The sequence below is a fragment of the Panthera leo genome, chromosome D1 (assembly GCF_018350215.1).
Source record: "Panthera leo isolate Ple1 chromosome D1, P.leo_Ple1_pat1.1, whole genome shotgun sequence".
In the NCBI taxonomy this organism is placed as follows: domain Eukaryota; kingdom Metazoa; phylum Chordata; class Mammalia; order Carnivora; family Felidae; genus Panthera; species Panthera leo.
In genome coordinates, this window is record NC_056688.1 from 59802971 (window position 1) to 59824563 (window position 21593).

The 21593-nt window shown below is 41.2% G+C and overlaps 1 protein-coding gene across 10 annotated transcripts in view; it reads left to right on the forward strand.

Annotated features, from left to right (window-relative positions):
* The window catches only part of STIM1 (stromal interaction molecule 1), a 183547-nt gene that overhangs the window by 52410 nt on the left and 109544 nt on the right, over window positions 1-21593 (forward strand). For 2 of the 10 annotated variants that reach the window (XM_042905864.1, XM_042905867.1), the window contains exon 1: window positions 19718-19827. The exons of 4 other annotated variants lie outside the window; for them this stretch is intronic. The gene's annotated coding sequence lies outside the window, so the exon portion shown is untranslated. Of the gene's footprint in view, window positions 1-19717; window positions 19828-20561; window positions 21520-21593 lie in introns of those variants that run through there. 4 more of the 10 variants (XM_042905863.1, XM_042905865.1, XM_042905869.1 and 1 more) reach the window with 3 other exon arrangements.

Below are 21593 nucleotides of genomic sequence, written 5' to 3' on the forward strand. Positions count from 1 at the left end.
CCTTGAAAAGTGTTTTTTAAAATTTTTTTTAATGTTTGTTTATTTTTGAGAGACAGACAGAATACTAGTGGGAGAGGGGCAGAGAGAGAGGGAGACACAGAATGCCAAGCAGGCTCCAGGCTCTGAGCTGTTAGCACAGAGCCCGACGCAGGGCTCGAACCCACAAACCATGAGATCATGACCTGAGCTGACGTTGGACGCTTAATCAACTGAGCCACCCAGGTGCCCCTGCCCTTGAAAAATTTTAAATAAGAGATAGATATGGTCAAATTTTGTGTCTGGTTACTGTGCCCTGTATTCCCAGGAGAGCTGAGGTCAGGAGAGGCTAGAAAAGACCATGGCAACCTAGGGACTGCAGGCAGATGTTTGCTGGAAACCACAAGGATCTTGCTTACTGTCTGAGCTGGGATGCATGAGGAGGGGCTGGGGTCTGACCTCAGGGAAGTCCTCACTCTAGGAGGCTTTCCTGGACTTTGTCAAAGACTAAGAACCTCAGCAGTAACACAGCATTGTGAATGAGCTAAATGCCATTGAATTGTTCACTTTAATAAAAATGGTCAATTTTGTGTGATGTGAATTGGATTTTTTTTCAATAAAAAAATCAAAGGGAGTCAGGGATGGGACTAGGCATCGCAGAATGCCGAAGCCTGTCCTCTTTTGGTCCGTCCTTCCTATCGTCTGCCAGAGTCCTCTAATAAGTCTGTCTAACCATGACCCTTCCCTGCTCAGAAGTCTCTGTTGCTTTCTCATTCCCCACAGATTATAAAAGCCAAGCTTTTGATGGAATCTGGTGTTCATGACATTCCATTATCTAGCTCCTGCTTATTGCCTTTTCAGCAAGCATCTTTGTGTTCATTCCCGCTCTCCATTTTGCTTGAATGCCTTCCTTCCGTGTCTGGCAACTCCTCATCCTTCAGTGGTCAGCTCCACTATCACCACTGTTTTAGAAGCCACCTCTGATTTCCCTGCCCATGGGTAGGCAGCCCATTTCACAGTTATTTTTTTATTATACTTGATGTGTCTCTGTTAGTTACCTCACTGTATTGTGATTGGGAGTTTTTTTAAAGACAGGGGCCCTACTTCATTTTTTTTTTTTTTTTCCTGTACCCTGAGCCCAGTATTGCACAGAGATGGCTGTCACTGATTATATTAAAGAAAGTCTTGGGGCGCCTGGGTGGCTCAGTCGGTTGGGCATCTGACTTCGGCTTAGGTCATGATCTGGTGGTTCGTGAGTTCGAGCCCCGCGTCAGGCTCTGTGCTGACAGCTCAGAGCCTAGAGCCTGCTTCGGATTCTGTGTCTCCCTGTCTCTCTGCCCCTCCCCTGCTTATTCTCTCTCTCTCTCTCTCTCTCTCTCTCTCTCTCTCAAAAATAAATATTTTAAAAAAAGAAAGAAAGAAAATTTTATTTCTACACCCTAAATACCCAATCACAAAAGGCAAATAATAGGCTATGTTGGTATTGGTCAGTGTGGTGAGGCTAATAGGAGGCAACAATCCATAGTTGTCTTGTATCTCTTTTCTTTCCACCCTAGCCAGCGGGTTCCATGGAACAAGAACTGCAGCTACCTCAGGGTAGCTGGGCTTAGAAATTAGTTCTTTGTTTCATTGGAAAAATAGTAATAATAAAAAATAAAGAATAGCTGAAGTGAGTATAGATGGCAGAGACTGTTAGTTGTCTTTGCAAATATTGTCTCTTTCGTTCTTTTTTTTAAACGATAAGAGCACCTGAATTTTAGCAGGGCGGATAGCAGCTTTTTATAACTCTTTTGCAACCAAGTGTGGCCGCATGCCCAGGTTGGGACTAGTGGGATCTAAGTGGAAGTGGCGTATCTACCGCTTTTAGGTCATGTGCTTAAAAAGAGTGGCTAAGTGTTTCTCTTGCCCTTTTTCCTTCCTGCCAGCTGGGGCATAATGAGAGCTATGGCACTTTCTGGTTCCAGCGATGAAGTGTCACATTGAGTGAGGATGGCAAAGTTCCACTCTCTGCCCTAGACTGCTCACTGCTAACATACTATATGAGACAGAAATAAACTCCCCATGGCTTAATCCACTCTAAATGGGGGTCTTTCAATGACAACAGCTTTACCTGCACTCTCACTGATGCAGGGAGGCCTCTGATACTGCAGTCTCAAGTTGCTTCCTCTTGCCGCTCCTGGATGTTTCTTGGTGTAGTCACTGGGTTCTTACCATTTCTTGCCCTGCCTCTTAGCCTAATTCCTGTTGTTAAGATGATTCTCTGAATTCTGTCATCTACTTAAATAATTTATTGAGGTGAAGGTTATATCATTACAAAATTAGCCATTGTAAATTGAACAATTCAGTGGCATTTCGTACATTGACAATTTTATGCAACCACCACCTCTGTCTAGTTCCAAAACATTTCTGTTACTTCGGAGTAAAACACCTTATCTACTAAGCAGTTTCTTCCCATTTTCCCTTCCCTCCTGGCAGCCATCAGTTTGCACTCTCTTTGTGGATTTAATTATTCTGGATATTTCATGTAAGTGGAATCATACAATATGTAGTCTTTTGTGTCTAACTTCTTTAATTTAGCATAATATTTTGGGAGTTTGTCCACATTGAAGCATTTGTCAGTACATCATTCTTTTTTTTTTTTAAGTTTTTTTGATTGTGATAAAATATATAACAAAATATGCCATTTTAACCATTTTCAAGTATATAATTCTGTGGCAATATTTACACTCACAGTGTTATACAACCATCACCACTACCTGATTTCAAAACTTTTTCATCATCCCAAACAGAAACTTTGTACCCATTAAGCAATAACTCTTCATTCTCCTCTTCCCCTTAGCTCCTGCTAAATTCTAATCTACTTTCTGTCTCTATGAGTTTGCTTATTCTAGACATTTTATATTGCCTGTGTTTCATATAGGATCATACAATAATTTTCCTTTTGTGTGTGGTTTATTTCACTTTGTATAATGTTCATAAGGTTTATCCACGTATGTATCAGAAAACCTCATTTCTTTTTATGGCTGGTATTATATTAGAATACACACACACACACACACACACACACACACACACACACACACTCCACAATTGTTTATTCATCTGGTGATAGACGCTAAACACTTGGGCTGTTTCCACCTTTTGGCTCTTTTGAGTAGTGTGGCTATAGACATGTATGTACATGTCCTTGTATTATATTAGAATACACACACACACACACACACACACACACACACACACACACACTCCACAATTGTTTATTCATCTGGTGATAGACGCTAAACACTTGGGCTGTTTCCACCTTTTGGCTCTTTTGAGTAGTGTGGCTATAGACATGTATGTACATGTCCTTGTTTGACTACCAGTTTGTTTTTTTTTTAAAGTAGGCTCTATGCCCAACATGGGGCTCAAACTCATGACCCTGAGATCAAGAGTTGCGTGCTCCACCGACTGAGCCAGCTGGGTGCCCCTGAGTGCCAGTTTTTAATTCTATTGGCTACATACAGGACCTAGAAGGAGAATTATGATTAAATTATAATTCTGTGTTTAATTGTTTTAAGAACCACCAAACTGTGCCAAACTGTTTTCCACAGCAGCTGTACCATTTTACATTCTTACCAGCAATGTATAAGGGTTCCATTTTGTCATATCTTTGCCAATACTAGTTAATTTTCATTATACTAGTTATTTTTCACTTCGTTGGTTTTTTTTTTTTAATTTTTTTTTTTTTTTTTTTTTTTTTTTTTTTTATTTATTTTTGGGACAGAGAGAGACAGAGCATGAACGGGGGAGGGGCAGAGAGAGAGGGAGACACAGAATCGGAAACAGGCTCCAGGCTCCGAGCCATCAGCCCAGAGCCCGACGCGGGGCTCGAACTCACGGACCGCAAGATCGTGACCTGGCTGAAGTCGGACGCTTAACCGACTGCGCCACCCAGGCGCCCCTTAATTTTTTTTTTTTAACGTTTATTTATTTTTGAGACAGAGAGAGACAGAGAATGAATGGGGGAGGGTCAGAGAGAGAGGGAGACACAGAATCTGAAACAGGCTCCAGGCTCTGAGCTGTCAGCACAGAGCCCGACGCGGGGCTCGAACTCACAGACCGCGAGATCATGACCTGAGCCGAAGTCGGACGCTTAACCGACTGAGCCACCCAGGCGCCCCTCATTTCGTTGGTTTTAATTACAGCTATCATAGTGAGTGTGATGTGACATCTCATTCTATTATTTTTTTCTAAAGGATTTTATTTCATTTTAATGTTTATTTTTGAGAGAGAGACAGACAGAGCATGAGCGGGGGAGGGGCAGAGAGAGAGGGAGACCCAGAATCAGATATAGGCTGCAGGCTCTGAGCTGTCAGCACAGAGCCCAACATGGGGCTCAAACTCAGGAGCCGTGAGATCATGACTTGAGCAGAAGTCGGATGCTTAACTGACTGAGCCAGCTAGGCACCCGTCATTGTGGTTTTGATTTGCATTTCCCTAACGATTAATGATGTTGAGCATGTTTTCATGTACTTATTGACCATATGTATATCTTTTAAAAAAATTTTTATTTTAGGGGCACCTGGGTGGCTCAGTTGGTTGAATGTCTGACTTCGGCTCAGGTCATGATCTCACAGCTCGTGAGTTGGAGCCCTGCATTGGGCTCTGTGCTGACAGCTCGGAGCCTGGATCCTGCTTCAGATCTGTGTCTCCCTCTGTCTCTGCCCCTTATCCACTCGCATTCTGTCTCTGTCTCTTTCAAAAGTAAATAAACATTAAAAAATTTTTTTTTGTTTTAAGTAGTCTCCACGCCCAATATGGGGCTTGAATTCATGACTCGTAGGTTAAGAGCCACATGCCCTACTGACTGAGCCAGGCACCCCCCCTCTGTATATCTTCTTTGGAAAAGTGTCTGTTCAATTCCTTTGTCCATTTAAAATTAGGTTATTAAGTGGCATCTGGGTGGCTTAGGTGGTTAAGTGTCCAACTTCGGCTCAGGTCGTGATCTCACAGTTTGTGAGTTCAAGCCCCACATTGGGCTCTGTGCTGACAGCTCAAAGCCTGGAGCCTGCTTCAGATTCTGTGTCTCCCTCTCTCTCTGCCCTCCCCTGCTCAATGCTCTGTCTCTCTCTCTCAAAAATAAATATTAAAAAAAATTTTTTTTTAATTAGGTTGTTTGTCTTTTTATTGTTGAGCTGTTAGAATTCTTTATATATTCTGGATACTAGACCCTTACCAGATATATATGATTTGCAAATAAATATTCCTTCCATACTGTAGGTTGACTTTTCATACTCTTGATAATATCTTTTGATACACAGTCATTTTTAATTTTCATGGAGTCCCATTTATCTATTTTTTCTTTTGTTGCTGATGCTTTTGGTGTCGTATCTAAGAATCATTTCCAAATCTAAGGTAATAAAGATTGCCCCTGTGTTTTCTTCTAAGAGTTTTATGGTTTTAGCTCTTACATTTAGGTTGTTGATTGATTTTGAGTTAATATTTGTATAAGATGTGAGTCTAACACACTTTTAAATCCTTGAATGTATGCTGTTGGGATTTTCCCAATCAGTAACGATTTTTGGGTCTTCAGATCCCGAGAGATACAGAAGTTGTGTTAGCTACTATTGGCTGAAGTGCTCCTTTTCACCAGGGGTGTATCTTAGAACACATTTCCTCCTCTTCAGATGCTATCCACTGATGTGCATTTGATAGGTCCAGGGCTGCTTCGAGAGTAAGGCCACTGACATTTAGGGCTACCAGCCAGTTGATTAACATACATTTTTATATGTGCAGTGAGATGCTGTGCCATGGGCTTGTCTGTATCTTAGGCTTTGCAGAAAGGGAGGAGAGCGAGGCTTGCATGAAGCAAGGCCAAGCTGCCAGGGGTCAGGGAAACAATGCTGTCAGGTTGCAAGTCTGTACTGAGCCCAGTCAGGTTCCTAGTCCTGCTTATGGCTTGTTGAGAACTACGTAAAACAGTAATGAGTAGCAGAAAGATATAATTTGGAGACAGAAGCCTTGATTTCAAATTGGATGATGTCTGGTTAGTCACTTCTCTCTGAATTTCAGTGTCTTCAGATATACAGCTTGAATGTTAACTTCATAGGGTTGTTTTGTTTTTGAAGATCAGATGAGCTTATCAATGGGAAAGTGATTTGGAAACTGTAAAATGCTGTGCACATTTAGGAATGTAATGAAGTCAAGGGGAAAACTAAGTCTTCTGTGAGTTGTTGTTGTTATTGTTTTAATATTCTCCCCCCACCTATGATTTACAGCAAAGGTTTGAGGCTTATTGGCCAGATACATTTTTCATTTTTTTTGAATATTTTTACATTTGTTGTGACTCTTTTTGCAAGTGACAGAAATATAACTCAGACTGACTTAAGCAAGAGAGGAACTTATTGACTGTAGTAACTAAAAGGCTAAATGTATATTTACCTTCAGAAACAGCAAGATCCCTAGAATTGAATGATGTCATTGGGCTTAATCTCTTTTCCTTTGGCTCTGCTTTTCTTTGTTTTGGTGTCATTCTTAAAAGACTCCACCCATGCAGTGGCAAAGATCGATATCAGCTTTGGGTGTGCATTCTACTAGCTAAGCAACCACTATTGAAAGATAATACCTCTTTCTTGATGGTGCTGGCAGTCCTGGGTATGATTTCGGCTTGGGTCATGTGTCCACCGTAAAGTAATCACAGAAGAATGCTGGACTTTTATTGGCCAACAGAGTTAGATTGTTTCTACTCAGGGAACCCAGGGGTCAGGGTCTGCTCCCCTGGAACCTCTTGGGCTGAGAGCAGGGAGGAGTGGTCCCCGCAGGGGAGATCAAGATGCTTTTACTTAAGGGCTTGGGAGGTGGGGAGCTAGTTAAATCAGCAAAATTCGTAGACCTTCACTACCAAAAAAAAAAAAAAAAAAAAAAAAAAAGTGTGTTTCCAGTACTTAAAACAACCGAGTACAGCTGCTCTGCTTGACAAAGTAAGATATTGCCAAGGAACCTGGGTGAGAGGAGAGGTGTGTAGAGCAAAATTTAAAACTTCTAGACAGTTTATTCAGTACATATTTGTCTAAGGTGTGATAGTCCTTGAATCCTTTCTTCCTATCTATCTGGCCTTTTATAGGAGAGATTGCATTTTTCCTCCAAGTGAGGTAAGTAGCTGAGCCAATTATTGCCTAGAGCTGAAGATGTCAAGGGCCTTGCTTAGCCTTGACACCACACTGCTTTTATTGAAGAAGCCACAAGCCTTTCAAATTTAAATAGGGAGTCAGAGAACAATAAGAAGTCACTTTACAATGTATTGGTTAACCAGAGGATGAAATATATTTATATCCTCAACATTTGCAAGGGCTTAGTATGCTAGAGTGTATAGAGCTGTGAGCTGGATTCTGTTTTGTAAATTGAGTGAGAGTAAAGCCACTCTTATATATCAGCCAGGTGATCATGCAGCCAATAGCCATTCAGTATTGTGTTGTGTGTGTGTGTGTGTTTTTTTTTTGAGATAAAATACATTTAACATAAAAGTTGCCATTTTCGAGTGTACAGTTCAGTGATTTTTTTTAACAGTTTTGTGCAACCATCATCACTATCTAATTGCACAACATTTTCATCATCCCCAAAAGAAACCCCATTACCCATTAAGCAGTCACTCCCTATTCTCTAAACCTTGGCAACTATAATCTACTTTCTGTCTCTGTGGATTTGCCTATTTGGACATTTTATATAAATGGAATCATGTCTGGCTTCTTTTACTTGGCATAATGCTAATATATATTTATCTTACTACTTTCTTATGATACTTTCTAGAAGTAGAATCATCCCATACATCTACCAAGTAGTCATTTCTTCTATCCTCAAACGTATAATTGGGATGGACATACCTAACAATTGGAGTAGCACCCACATCAGATCCTTGACCTGTCAAATAAGCTATCACAGTGGGGAAGGCCAAGTGGAAGCCTTTGAAACTGCTGCATGCTCCCCTGGTCAAGATAGTGAATCAAAACCAATATCACATTCTGTGAGGGATGGTGGAGGCTAGGGCTAGCCTTAAGTATCTTAAAAATGCAGGGGTGATGGTCCCTATTCTGTCTACATGTAATTCATTAGCCTGTCTTCTTGCAAAACTGCGTGGATCCTGGAGAATGTAGACTCCAGCAGTTTAACTGAATAGCCCTAATTATGGCTGCTGGGATGCATGTGGTATCTTTGCTAGAGCATGTGAATATGTGGCTATTAATTTGGTGAATGCATTCTTTTCTCAGTCAGAAAAAAGGATCAAAACCAGTTTGTATTCAAGTGGCACAGATATCAGTATACCTTTATAGTTTTTCCCAGGTCTATATAAACACTTACACTCTTGTACTCTTTGTCATAATCTGGTCAGAAGAGACCTGGACCATCTGGCCATTTCATAGAACATCACTTTGATCTATTAAACTGACAACGTCATGCTATAATCAGCATGAGCAAGAGCCCTGGATAAGATATATGCTGTTCCACATGGATTCTGTCCCATTCTTTGCCAAAGTGAATGTATTTGGTTTTAAAATATGTCCACAAATTGTTTGATACCTGTCCCATCAAGAGCCTAATTCCCCTCCCCTTGACCAAGCCAGTCCCTGGTGACTTGAATCTAACAAATAAGAATAAAGTAAAAGTGATGGTGTATGACTTCAGAGACTAGGTCATAGAGGTAGTGCAGTTTCTTTGTCTCTCTGTCTTTGGGATCACTCATTCTGAGGAAGCCCACTACTGTATTGTGAGGATACTCAAACTGCCTATGGAAAAGCCCACATGGAGAAGAACTGAGGCTTCTTGATAACACCCAGCACTGATTAGCTAGGAACACCAGTGAGCCATCTTGGAAGCAAATCCTTGAGGCCTAGTTAAGTCTTCAGGGACGATAGCCCTTTATAAACCTTTATGAGAGACCTGAGCCAGTTAAGTCACTGTCTGATCCCTAACTCTCCATAAATGTTTATTGTTTTAAGCAACTTAATTTTGGGGTAATTTCTTATGCAGCAGTAGATATTAATACACAGCCCCACGAGCTATGTATGAGAGTTCCAGTTGTCTGACATCCTTTCCAACACCTAATACTTACCTGTTTTTTTCATTTTAGCCTTTCAGGTTAGTGTGTAGTATTACTGCATTGTGGTTTTATTTTTTAATTTAATTTTTAAAGTTTATTTATTGAGAGAGAGAACTTGAGCAGGGGAGGGGCAGAGAGGGAGGGAGAATCCCAAACGGGCTCCGTGGTGTCAGTGTGTAGCCTCATGTGGGACTTGATCTCATGAACTGTGAGATCATGACCTGAGCTGAAATCAAGAGTGAGACGCTTAAGCGACTGAGCCACCCAGGTGCTCCACTGCCTTGTGATTTTAATTTGTATTTCCCCAGTGACTAATGAATCTTTCTATTCATAAATATATGAATAATATACACATATGATAAATATATACATATACATATGTATATATGATATATATGACAAGTCCAGACAGTGTGTGCAGATTATATATCATATATATATATTTTAAGCAGTGTATATTTATGATATATATACACACACATTTATCATATCTATATCTACACATACACACACATACACTGTCTAGATTTATTATTTTGTTAATTTTGTTATTTTTTTGTTAATTTTGTTATTTTTTATTTTGTTGCTTGTTATTTTATTACTGGTTTGTTAGAGTTCTTCATGTATTCTGGATACAAGTTCTATATATTGTGAATATTTTTTCTCAGTTTATCAATTTTTGCCTTCATGTTTAGCCCGTTTTGTGTTCTTTTCTTTTATTTATTTATTTAAAAAATTTTTATTAACTTGTTTTATTTTTTATTTCTTAAAATACACATCCCAATTAGTTAGCATATAGTGCAACAATGATTTCAGGAATAGATTCCTTAGTGTCCCTTACCCATTTAGCCCATCCCCCCTCCCACAACCCTTCCCATAACCCTCAGTTTGTTCTCCATATTTATAAGTTTTGTCTGTTTTGTCCCCTTCCCTGTTTTTATATTATTTGTGTTTCCTTTCTCTTATGTTCATCTGTTTTGTCTCTTAAAGTCCTCATATGAGTGAAGTCATATGATTTTTGTCTGTCTCTGACTGACTAATTTCACTTAGCATAATACCCTCCAGTTCCATCCACATAGTTGCAGATGGCAAGGTTTCATTCTTTTTGATTGCCGAGTAATACTCCAGTGTGTGCGTGTGTGTGTGTGTGTGTGTGTGTGTGTGTGTGTGTATCTGTATATATATATCTCATATCTTCTTTATCCATTCATCCATCGATGGACATTTGGGCTCTTTCCATACTTTGGCTATTGCTGATAGTGCTGCTATAAACATGGGGGTGCATGTGTCCCTTCAAAACAGCACTCCTGTATCCCTTGGATAATTAATTTTTTTAATGTTTACTTATTTTTGAGACAGTGCAAGAGACAGAGTGCAAGCAGTGGAGGGGCAAACAGAGGGAGACACAGAATCTGAAGTGGGCTCCAGGCTCTGAGCTGTCAGCCCAGAGCCTGATGCGGGGCTTGAACTCACGAACCATGAGATCATGACCTGAGCCAAAGTCAGACACTTAACTGACCGAGCCACTCAGGTGCCCCAATTTTTGTGTTCTTTTAAAGAAAACTTTTGCCTACTCCAAGTTCAAGAAGCTATTCTCCTATTTTCTCACTTTTAAGCCTTATTATTTCATACCTTTTGCATAGTTCTGCAGTGATCTGAAATTACTTTTTTGTGTGTATGGTGGGAGGTGGTCAAGGTACATCCCTCCCACTCTATCCCTGTATGGATATCTAGTTGATCTAATAACATTTATTGAAGAGATTACTTTCCCTTCTGTACTATAGTGCCACCTTTGTCATAAGTCAAGTGATCATTATGTGTGGGTCTGTTTTGGAATCTGTATTCTGTTCCATTGCTCATTTTTTTTTTTTATTTAAAAACTTTTTTTAAATGTTTTTATTTATTTTTGAGACAGAGAGAGACAGAACATGAGCAGAGGAGGGGCAGAGAGAGAGGGAGACACAGAATCTGAAGCAGGCTCCAAGCTGTCAGCACAGAGCCTGACGTGGGGCTCAAACTCACAGACTGTGAGATCATGGCCTGAGCTGAAGTTGGATGTCCAACTGACTGAGCCACCCAGGCGCCCCTCCATTGCTCATTTTGTATCCTTGCAGTAATACCATACTGTCTTAATTGTTACTATAATAAGTCTTGATATTTGGTAGTGTAAGTCTGTCAGCTTGTTCTTCAGGACTGCCTTGGCTGTTCTTGGTCCTTTGTATTGCTATATGATTTTTAGAATCAGTTTGTCAATTTCTGCTAAGGAAAAAACCTATTAGGAAGGAAGGAAATTTGACTGGGTTTGCATTGAATCTATATATTAATTTGGGAGGACTGGCAGCTTAACTAGATGTAGTCTTCCAATTCATGAATGTGATATGTCCTTCCATTTATTTAGATCTTTAAAATTATTTTATCTATAATAGTCTGTAGGTTTCCTTTTGGTGGTCCTATGTATCTTCCACACCCCTCCCCCCACTGCCACCCTGGGATTTGATGTATTTTTGACACAATAGTAAATGGTACTACTAAAATTATAAAGTCTTATTTTTCTTTTATAAAATAAACCATTTCAGTGTAATCTTAGCATTCAACACTTCCGTCTTCAGTTTCTCTGCTACAGTACCTTGCTTAGGAATGACTCAGGAGAGGGGTGCCTGGGCGTTCAGTCCGTTAAGCAGCCCACTTCGGCTTAGGCCATGATCTCGAGATTTGTGGGTTTGAGCCTTGCATGAGATTCTCAAGCCCTGCTTGAGATTCTCTCACCCTCCCTCTCTCTCTGCCCCTCTCCCACTTGTGCATGTACACATTCTCTCTCTCTCTCTCTCTCTCTCTCTCTCTCTCAAAATAAATAAACTTTAAAAAGAAAAAGAAGAATGACTCAGGAAAGAATTCCATGTATACTGCTATTTCTTTACCCTCACCCAGAAGCCTTTTAAATAAGGATTATTGTTAAATTCAGTTAATTCAGTTGCTTTATCTGTGAGTATACATAAGTTGTTTTTCAAAAATCTTATTTTTAATTTATAAAACTTTATTTTAATAAAATAAATCTTAGACTATAGAGGATATTTTTTCTCTTGTACATTTTCCCTTTAGTGGTCCTTAAAAGGCAGTTCCTTTTGTATTTCATTGTTTAACAGAATGTAGCAAATCCTTTAACTGGCACATGAAAGAAAACTTACATTCTACCCTATAGCAAATCACCTATGCTCCACAATTTGTAATATTTTTTTAAATCTTAGGAAATATTTTGCATATGTTCAAAAAGCATTTGCTAACAAATGAATGCAATTTGAGAAATAGAAAAATATTGCTTTTCATGTACTATTTAATCTCATTTTTTACTGCAGCAAGAAGGAAATAGTGTTTTACCAATGATATGTGCCTTTTGTTTTTCTCTATTAAGTAAGAAACCCATAAAGAGATTTCTTAACTGGATTGAATACCTCTGGACTTTAAACATCACAGAAAATATATAGAGGCTTATCTTTAGATTTAATTTTTAGATATGTTTTTAATCCTGATAGCTTTATTTCATTAATTTTTTTTTTTTTTTTTTTTTTTTTTTTTTTTTTTTAGTTTTAGAGACAGAGTGCACGAGCAGGGAAGAGGGGTAGAGGAAGAGAGAGAGACTCTCAATCAGGCTCCACACTCAGCATGGAGCCTGACAGGGGCCTCAATCCCACGACCCTGGGATCATGATGAAATCAAGAGTCAGACGCTCAATCGACCGAGCCACCCAGGTGCCCGTATTCATTATTTAATATAAGGGTCAGCAAGCTATGCCTACTTCTATAAATAAAGTTTTATTAGAACACAGCCACATTCATTTGTTCACTTATTATCAATGGTACTTTTTTTTCTTTTTTTTTTTTTTTTTTAAGTAATGTCTACACCCAACTTGGGGCTAGAACTCACAACCCTAAGATCAAGAGTCACATGCTCGACCAACTGAGCCAGCCGGGTGCCCCATCTATGGCTACTTTTATACCCTAATGGCAAAGTTATTTAGTTACAATAGAAAACATATGGCTTATGAGCCTAAAATAGTTACTATCTGACCCTTTGCTGAAAATATTTGCTGACTCTGATTTAATACACCAAGGCACAGTATATACCAAGGATACAGCTCATTGTTAATAATAGATGTAAATCCATATTTTAAGTAGTCTCTTGATAATTTTGATTTTTGGGGGGACTTATTTATTATTTGAAGCAATTAGATTGTTTTTACCCTGTAATGTAGCTTATAGAAAAGTAATACTAGGAATAGAGGGGTCAGCTGTCACTTTCCTATGATTTATTTTTGTTTGTAATTTTAATAGTATCTTCAATCCCTGCGTATTGTTTTTTTATTTTTCTTTACTTATTTGCAAGAATTCTTATTTGTCTATGTGGTAAGGGTTGGTTTGGTTGGGAAAAAAGTAGAAACCATAATACATAAGCTCATTTAATCAGATATGTATTAACTGCAGTATGTCATAGTATCCTAAAAACAAATTAGTGACTGCAAGCACTGATGTTCTCCCTCAGACACCATGGAGCTCCCGCTCTATCCTCAAGACATCTTGCATGTGGTAGGTGATGTGGAAACATCTGACATACAGACCCAGGGAGGGCAGCATCGTTGGTCTGTACAGTTCATATTGGTAAAGCAGAATTCTTATATTTTAAGATTAAAAACAAATATAAAATAATTCTTTCTGTACTTTCATTGGAAAGTCTTATGCATCCCATTTTGGAGATGACTGTCTTCATATATATTGTTTGTGTAAATTCTTTCTGAATGTAGACATGATTACTGAATATAAATAAAAGTTTGTAGCATAATACAACTCTAAGTCCAATAAAGACTACCTTGTGTAGTCGGCAGCTGCAGTTACAGAATCTGGAAGCCAAGCCAAGCCTCACTGAGATGCTTCATCTGTCCTTATCCTGTGTGGGCAGCTCTATTCCACTAAGATTTTGTGCCTGCAGCTAATTAAATCAAGGATTTAACCTTAGAATGGATAATATAGGATGGTGACTTCTTGCCAGTCTGCAAGCCACCAGAAACGCCACAGCGAGTAAGACCACCGCCTAGCAGGCCTCATTAGTTGGGGATTTACTTTGTGGAGTTGACAGAAGTTTAGGTATGGAGTCACACTACCTGGGTTCAAAATCTGGACTTCTTGTTTTATTAGCTGCATATTCTTAGACAATTTTACTCTCATCTCTGTAGGTCTCAGTTTCCTCTTATGTTAAGTGGGGAGAACGATACCCAATTTGTAGGGCTGTTATGGAAAATCAGTTACTCCATATAAAGTGCTTAGAATAGTATCTGGCACATGTTAAAGAAATGCTCAGTGAGTATGTATTAGTTCACCTTTTGAAGGTTCAGATTTTGTCAGTACATTGAGAATATTTATCTCTGTAAGCAGATTGTCTTAACCAAGTTCACAAGGCTGGTATATAAAATGAGAATGCCAATTTTTAATTTTACCTCAAGAAATAGAACTATCCCAAGTACTAGAATCCCTGTTTTGGTAGGACCATGTCTCTTCTCCCTTTGGGTAGCACCATGGAACACCAAATCCTCACCAGAAAGGTTATGGTGAACATAGAATCTGAATTAGGGGCATTAGTTAGATGAAGCCAGTGTTTTGCATATAATGCCAAAGTGGCTAAAATGGATATTTATTACCCTTTTAAGAGTTTCTTCACTTAAAATTCCAGATGTTTACTTCCACCCTCTTTTGTTGCTTCTTTCATTCTGATCCACTCACCATGAACTTGGACTCTGAAGAGCCGGTGTTGTGAGGAAGCAGACCACAGTGGTGGTGGTATTTGGAGCAAGGTGGAGCTCCTGGAACAGCAGAGGTAGTGGTGTTCCAGGGGCCATGTTACAGACACTAGGAAGAGTGGAGGTTGGCAGTGGAACGTGAGGTGTGCTGACAGACACATTCTGCCACATGATTTTAGGCATTGTTCTTGGCATCCACCTCTGGTTTTCCACTTTTCCAGGTGGTCTGAGCTTCTCTTTAAGATGTTATTTTTCTGTTTAGACTAGTCAGAATCAATTGAGGTTGTTGAACTTGTAAACTAAGTTGTTCTTGCAACTGGGAACCCTGGCTGATACAGTGGCTACAGTTGCCTGATGCAGTGGTCTCACAGTAGGGAAGGAAAGGTCATGGGAGAGCAACTGCAATGTTTGAACTTTGTTGGCTCCCTCTCTCCTTGAGAGTGTTGGGATCACTGTATTCCCAGGGCCTAGAATTATGCCTGGCATATAGCAGGTGCTCAGTAAACCTTTGTGGAATGAATGAATGATGGGCACATTCTGCCAGTGAACCCAGTTGTGTGTCTGTCAATGTGTGTTTGTGACTTTGCTCTTTCTTAGCTTCTATGGCTGATCAACCTCCCTGATCAGCCTCTGGCCTCTTGGGTCTCTGTTGTATCAGGTCCAGTGCAAGGGTTTAGCATTTAGGAGGAAATAACACCCTTGTGCCCTGGGTGGGATTTTTTTTTTTTTTTAAATAAACCTATGTTGGACCCTCAGTAAATGAAAGGCACTGTACTAGGCTCTTTACCTGTGTTATCTCTATCTTCCTACAACCTTGTGAGATGGGTATTGTTCTTATTTCACAGAGATTACTAAAACTCAGAAAGATTTACTAAGTAACCTACTGTCACACAGCTCATGACTTGAATCCAGGCCTTCTGTCCTTGTCTTTTCTAAATGACAGCTTCTGTTTACAACTTTCTTTAGTAAGTTTAGTAAGTAGTAAAAGGTACATTTTTTTTAGATATGTTACTACACTTGTTATCATATATAACAGTTAAATTTTACTGCCTTGGAAGCTGTTCTGTCTTTTAAACTCACTTGGCTTGTCTGTGCTCTGTGGACTAAAAAAAATTTTTTTTATTAATTTTATTTTTGAGAGGCAGAGAGAGACAGAGCGCGAGTGGGGGAGGGGCAGAGAGAGAGGAAGGCACAGAATCCGAAGCAGGCTCCAGGCTCTGAGCTGTCAGCACAGAGCCTGACGCAGGACTTGAACTCACAAACCACGAGATCATGACCCGACCCGAAGTCAGATGCTAATCCACTGAGCCACCCAGGTGCCCCTCTCTGTGAATTTTTTAGTTTAGCTTTAGGATTGGGATTGGGATTGGGATTGGGATTGGGATTGGGATTGGGGTGTGTGTGTGTGTGTGTGTGTGTGTGTGTGTGTGTGTGTGTATAAAAGGGCATCTCACAGAATCCCCCAAAGTACTCACAAGAACTTGAATCCCTTTTTGGTGTCACAGCTTTCTTGACATGCTGGAAGCCATAACTTCTTGAGTCTTCCTCATGAGGCTTGTTGGTAGAATAAAGAAAGGACCATGTACCCATAGACTTTTACACACACACACACACACACACACAAATACTGAACTGTATTTGAACCTCAGATTTGCCACCTAATAACTTACGATGCTTGGTAAATTTCATATAGATGTCTTGCTTTGCTTTTCCTCTGATGCTGTTTCTGAGATTAGGAAAAACAGAAATACATGCCTTTTATCTCCACTTTTCCTTTTTGGTTTTAAGGCAGGCAGACCTCTGCTTCAGGTCTGCCCTTTAAGGAACCGTATGGGAATTGGCAATTAGCACCCACATTCTGGCGTAGTGAGGTCATTTGCTTCTAATTACTGAGCCCCTTCCTGGGTGTTATGAGATGATGACCTTCTGAGGATTTTGAGAAGTTGTTCCCGGTTCATTCAGTTTCTTGCCTCTCTTCTTGGTGGAGATGCTGAGGGTAGTACACCTGATATCTGTCTCTCCTCATCTCTAGAACACAGTGTTTTAGACTTTGGGTTCTCATAAATCAGAGCCGGGACTTTGAGATGAAGTTCTGTAAGCATGCTAATCAAGACTTAGGGATCATTTATTCTAGGCTTCTTGTATTTCAGGCATAGACACAAGCCTAGAGAGCAGTGTCTTGTTCAAGATGACACAGTCGGTCAGGGAGAGAGTGAATATCTGAAGATATTTCCAAGGGCAAATGGAAATCCCTGCAAAGGCTAAGCCCCCTGAGGCCTACTGGAACATAAAGCTAGGAGGGTTGGGGAGGGTGAGGGATTTGTTCTGTGATTTCCTTCCCTGCATCTTGTTAAGAATGAACACCTCACCTCTGGTTGCTTTGGTTTGCTCCCACATATCATTACTTAGAGTGGACCTCAGTCTGTAGTGGGTGATCTGAAACACACCCCAGTCCTAAATTGTATGCTTGGGGTCGTAGGTTACCAAGTTTACAGACAACAGTCTTGTGCCTCTGTGGATACGTGATCAGGCTATGAATAGATCTGAAGTTCTGGGAGAGCCTCAGCTCTTCCCCCACCTCTCTATTCCCAGCAGCCTGCCTGCTGGTAATTTCCTCAGTGCTCAGACAGCTAGACAGAGAATGGAAACAGGGCAATCTGCCCATCCCCTTTTAGGAGGCAATGCAGGCCCAAGTCTCTGTGAGTAGCCTCTGGCCTCTTGGGTCTCTGCTGTATCAGGTCCAGTGCAAGGGTTTAGCATTTAGAAGGAAATAATACCCTTATGCCCTGGGTGGGATTTTTTTTTTTTTTTTTAATAAACCTATGTTGGACCCTCAGTAAATGAAAGGCACTGTACTAGGCTCTTTACACGTGTTATCTCTATTTTCCTACAACCTGTGAGATGGGTATTTATTACTCTTATTTTACAGACATTACTAAAACTCAGAAAGATTTACTAAGTAACCTACTGTCGCACAGCTCATTACTTGAATCCAGGCCTTCTGACCTTCGTCCTTTCTAAATGACAGCTTCCCTGTTTATAACTTTCTTTAGTAAAAATTGGGCTAGGATAATTTGGATGGACTATCCTTGGAGCCACGTGTGTTGTTGAATGATCCCATATAACTCGGAGAAATGGGGTGAACCTGAAGGAACAGGAAGAAGGCCTGTCAGTCTGTGAGCAGCAAAGGGAGCTAAGTGGATGGCTATATCAGGATGGTACCTGCCAAGCACCCATGTGACTTTAGTGAACCAGGTCAGACAGTGGCTGTCCTGCAGGCTACTAACCATATTCCTCAATATGGCATTCAAGGCACTCAGAGGTGGTGTTTCTGTTTCAAAGCCCCTATTTTACGTCTCCTTACCTTCTGTCACACAGACTGTTCTTCATTCTATTGTTCATCAAATCTGCTGTCACCTTCCACGCATGGGCATTTATAGGCTCTATCATGATTCTAGTCAGAAAATAACTCTTGACCACTAGGGCTGAGCAGACAGTTTTGAATACTCAGTCATCCCATAGTCATTTTTTAAAAAAATGTTTATTTATTTATTTTGAGACAGAGAGAGAGAGAGAGAGAGAGCACGTGTGAGCAGTGGGGAGAAGCAGAGAGGAGAGAGAGAGAGAGTCCCAAACTGATGGCGTGGAGCTGATGGCATGAAGCCTGATGCGGGGCTTGATTCTATGAACGATGAGATCATAACCTGAGCTGAAATCAAGAGTCCGATGCCTAACCAGCTGAGCCACCCAGGCGCCCCAACCCGTAGTCATTTTGGTCTGGAGCTCTCTCATTCATTCTTTGATTCATTTGTGTATTCAGCCATTCTAACATACTGGGCACTCCTTCTATTCCAGGTACTATATGAGGCCCTGGGAATCAGTATAATGAAAAGACAGACAGGGTTTGGGTTCTCCTAGAGCTTACAGTGTAGCAGGGAAGGCAAAAATGAAGCAGATAATTATAATGAAGTCTGATGAGTGTCATAAAGTGGAAATAAGGGATGTGATGAGAGGGTACATACTGCAAAGGAACCTAATATTGTTTAGAGTGTCAGGAAAGACCTCACATTACCTGAGGAGATGATGTTTAAGTGAGACCTGAGGATTGAGAAAAATTAGCTAAGTAAATGGGGTTAAGAAAGGTGCTTTTTAGATGGCAGGCTGAGTATATGCAAAGACCTGGAAGCCAGGTGGTAGGAAATAAGGCCAGGTTCATGTTGCTTCATTTATTAAGCAACCATTTACAGATGATGGGTTATATCATGTACACTGTGCTGGGGGCTAGGGACATAAAAAACAATCAGATGGCCCCTTCCTGCCTGGAGAAATTCAGTCAGGAGCAGTGGCATCACTTCTTGGTAACCAGTATGCTAAGGTCACCTTAGATCTTGGGCTCAGGCTCCTTGGTCCCATGTGACAGGACTTAGCACCTTTAGAGAAATGGTCTGCCCTTGAGCATTTGGCCCATCTGTCAAGCAGAAGAGGATATGGACCTCAGTTGGACACTTGCAGCATTTGCTCTCATCCCTGGCTTCACACTCACCAGATCCTTGATTGATGGGGTTCGTCTACAGACTCGAGGTTGATGGAGGCCCAGAGATTGATTTTTTACCCCAGCGGGAACATAGTAGAGCCTTTCTGGCTGAGACGAAGTTGCCTTGGTTTTCAGAGCTTTTTATCCCTGGTCTCATACTTGTTATTCGGATTGAGTGGTATCAGACCCATCCATTTTCTTGAATACATTTCTGTTGTTCTGACTTGTGGCACTGCTTATGGACAGAAGTCTTAGGGGCAGTTTGTCTTGACTGTGCACTACATGACTGCAGGATGCACAACAGACTGTTATGAATGGGGCTGCCCCTCCCTAATTATGCAACAATGCATCCCTGTGGCTCTGGTTGAAGGGAAGTTATTTAAACACTGACTGTGTGCCTCAGGCTAGGTGGTTTATATTCTTGACTTCACTTAAGAGTCTCAGTAATGCTCTGAGGTAAATACTACTATTATCCTCATTTACATATGAGACACTTGAAGGCCCAGGGAAGCTAGCTAGCTGTGGCTGGGGTTAGAGCTCTGGTTGGACCAAAGTCTCTGCTTCTCTGCACTCCCAGCCATTTCCCAGTGTGGTTACAGACTTTACGTCTTGCCTGTCATCTTGTTGCCATGGCTTCCTTGGCCTTGTCTACTTTGACTTATCTGTCTGGCCTCTCCGTGTCAGTACTCCATGGATTCTCAGCATCGCTGAGGCTCAGGAATGTGTCTTGTTTGGGAGATACCCTAGAGTATCTAAATTTCTTTTCCCATCTAAATTTGTGTGTGTGTTTAGCATGAGGCAACATTATATCTGTAGGTGAAGTCACTTTCGAAAAGTAAGTCAGCTCTGGATTTGTCGGGCTGCCTTTCTTGCTCCAGCTTCCCCAGCACTGTCAGTAGGAGGGAAGCTGGGGATGATGGCTCATGAGAGAGGAGTTTGAGTGAAAAAGGCATTGGACCTGGGTGTGGGCGGTAGGATGAGATCCTCTCATTTGTAAATGAGTAGTCCCCTTTCAAGGGGCTTATGGTTCTCCTTTCTGTCTTTTAATGGAGGATCAGCCTCTTCACCTGGGGATTCTGGAGCTACTGACCTTAGCATGGGAGGGCTTTTTTTTTTTTTCCTTCTCTGAGCTGTCAGGGTGTAGGGGTGCACATGTGCTGTGGGAGAGGGAGGTGTGTGGGGCAGAGTCTGGGGAAAGGGGGCAGGAGGAGGGATGTGTATTCACCGCCTCACCTGCTTCTCTGCACTCTTTCTTCTCCCCATCCCCTCAATGGAGGCTTTGCGGTCTCAGTCTTGTTTGAGAAGTAGGGTCCTAAAAAGAACACGCGTCTCCTGCACTCATCTATCTTGTGTTCCAGATCCACCCGACTGCTTGCAGTTCTTGAAGCATGGCAAGCTTTTTCATATCTCAGGTCTTCGTACATTCTGTTCCCTCTGTCGGGAATGTCCTCATCTTCTCTACCCCAAGTACACCCACTGAGCCTTCAAGACCCAGTATAGATGTCACCTTTTCAGTGACACTGCCTTTCCTCTCTTCTCTCTGTGGAGGTAGGCACACTCACTTTTGTGCCTCCACAGCGCTTGGTACAGACCTCTGTTGTGCTGTGATTATTCGCTTAACTGTCTGCCTCCCTCGCCATGTATTGAGCCTCTTGAGAATAAGGAACAGAGTCGGTTTCATCTCTTGTTAGCAGGCACAGGGCCTGAGGGACATCAGAGTGTCAATAATTGTTGCTGTGAACTACGCTAACGCCTGACCTAGAAGTAGATGGTTGTGTACAACTCTCTTGTGTGCCTCCATAAACTAAAAAAGGATTCTCTTCCATAATTCAGTGTATTGCACATCTTCCACATTCCCTAGCCCTCCAAACATGCACTGCAGTGGCTGACTTCCAGAGAGAACAGTGCCGTGCTCCACAGATGTTCTCTTTGTCTGCTTTGCCTTACCTTGCCCTTCATCTCACAGTGCTCTTCAAAGCCCCTGGGCCTGACCCAGGGAATGAGTGGGGAGTAAATGCCAGAAATGAGCCACTCTTGGCATCCTGGATCCTTGATTTGCAGGTTTGGCCCTGTGGGGCAGTGCGAAGTGAGAAAATGGAAATGAACCCGTTCCCTGTCACAGCAGCCCAAAGGGCTCTCCTCCAGATTGTGAGTACTATCACCAGCTGCAGCAATGAGGCACTCCCCTTATTGCATTCTGGATCTAAGACAATCAATTCTTC